This window comes from Vombatus ursinus, unplaced genomic scaffold, assembly GCF_900497805.2.
Source record: "Vombatus ursinus unplaced genomic scaffold, bare-nosed wombat genome assembly UNPS02000749.1, whole genome shotgun sequence".
In the NCBI taxonomy this organism is placed as follows: Eukaryota; Metazoa; Chordata; class Mammalia; order Diprotodontia; family Vombatidae; genus Vombatus; species Vombatus ursinus.
Window position 1 is genome coordinate 23183417 of NW_020940527.1, and position 2054 is coordinate 23185470.

A 2054-nucleotide genomic window follows, 5' to 3' on the forward strand; every position below is an offset into this window, starting at 1 on the left:
ATGAAGGGAATGAATGCAGGACACAATCTTCCATGCCTTTACTCAAAAGCCAGGGGATGACAACTACTCACTCTGACATTGTTAAAGATAGCAAGTAGTTGAAATCACCTCTTCATACTTCTTTACTTAGTGGTGATCATTCACATATAAAATCCCATTCCTACTGTCTTTTCAATTATCTGTAGGGTTTGCAGGTTGGGTCTTCTGCAGATTAAATGAAGAGAAATGACAGCCAACAGACTAATATTGAAAGACAAAAGCTATAGTTACTAATAAAGGATAGATAGATATATAGATAGAGAGAGATGGGGATATACATATGCATATGCATATAAATTTTATATATATACATGGCATGCATAATCTCAGAATGTCTAGTTGGAGTGAGAAGTGTAGTTAATTTCATCAGACCATCTAGGTAGGGCAGGGAGGAGGGGTCTCTATAATCTCAGAATGTCTAGATGGGATCATAGGTCTACTTAATTTTAGTTAACCTAGTTAATTAGAAGGTCTAGGTGGGACCAAAGTCTAAGACAATGGAGACCTCTCTTTCAGATAGAATCAGAATAGAATATGTTGTTGTTGAGTCATTTTTCAGTTATGTCCAACTCTTCTTGACCTCATTTGGGGTTTTCTTGGCAAAGATACTGGAGTGGTTTGCCATTCCATTCTCCACTTCATTTTACAGATGAGGAACTGAGGCAAACAGGATTAAGTTACTCAAGATCACACAGCTAGAAAATATCTGAAGCCAGATTTGAGCCGATGAAGATAAGTCTTCCTGACTCCAGGCCTGGCACTCTATCCACTGTGCCACCTAGCTTCCCAAGGTAGGACTGAAATCTAAGACAATGGAGGCCTCCTTTTGAAATAGAATCAGAATAGAATATAGACTGAGAACAAGTCTTTATTTTTACAACCTGCAGGTTCCATTTCTTTCTGCAACCTCTAAGGTTAAATATTGGAAGGGGAGAGAGGATGGTTCCCTTAAGCTCACAGGATACAGGTTCAATCCATTCACTCCACACAATCATCATGTCTTCTGTAGTTGAAATCATTATATCTATATAGCTCATCATCTAAAAATGTTCATAAAGGTCTCATTGAGTCATATTCCATGTAAAGGGGCCCCAAAATGGGAGATCTTTGGGACTTCACATGTCTGCTTCTTCTTTGATGCATTTATTAATGTTGTCTTCAGGAGAAAATGAATGCACAGTCAGAATTCAGCTATGAAAAATTGATGGCCACTGGATCTAATTTATTTGTTGCTGGTACAGAAACAACAGCCAGCACTCTGAGATATGGGTTTTTACTGCTCATGAAATACCCAGAGGTACAAGGTAAGAGAAACAATTTACTGTGATCCACACAATTGAGAAGACATCAAGATGGAAGAGAGAGAACATGTTGAGCCCTGGCCTTGGTGCTGACTGCTTACTGTGAGCAGCAACACTTCACCTGGGACAATGCTTTAAATGTAGCAGCTGCTTAACACATGCTTATGGTCTCAGGGGAAATTTAACCAATAAATAAAATGAGGTCATTTCTCTGAGCATAATATCATTTGTTAATAGGGTCATGTGACCTATTAATAAAGGACAGATCAATGGCTACCTAAATTTGTGCCAAAGACCCTGAGTGAGAGCAGTAGGGTCTTTTATATCTAGTTATGTCTTCCTTCTGGCTGGACTGACAGTGCATCATTGGGACCTTCCCTGACAATCCCACTTGGTGGACATTTTAATGTGAGGAGGTTGGCTAAGAGTTCTCCTTGTTATTGTTCAGTCGTGCTTTTTTTTTTTCAATTCTGCCTGACTGTTCTTGTTCCCATTTGGGTTTTTCTTGGCAGAGTACTGGATTGGTTTGCCATTTCCTTCTCCAGTTCATTTTATAGATGAGGGAAACTGAGGCAACAAGGGCTAAGTGATTTGCCCAGGCTCACACAGCTAGTAAATATCTGAAGCCAGATTTGAACTTAGAAAGAGGAATCTTCCTCACCCAGGCCCAGAACTTTTGTCTGCTGCACCACCTAACTGCCCTAAGAGTTCCTC

At 39.7% G+C, this 2054-nt stretch overlaps 1 long non-coding RNA gene across 1 annotated transcript; it reads left to right on the top strand.

Annotated features, from left to right (window-relative positions):
- The first annotated feature begins 797 nt into the window (after positions 1 to 797).
- Positions 798 to 1007, top strand: LOC114041604. Its single transcript, XR_003568935.1, has 2 exons — positions 798 to 830; positions 927 to 1007. It is a non-coding gene; the product is annotated as an uncharacterized LOC114041604 (long non-coding RNA).
- The last annotated feature ends 1047 nt before the right edge of the window (positions 1008 to 2054 follow it).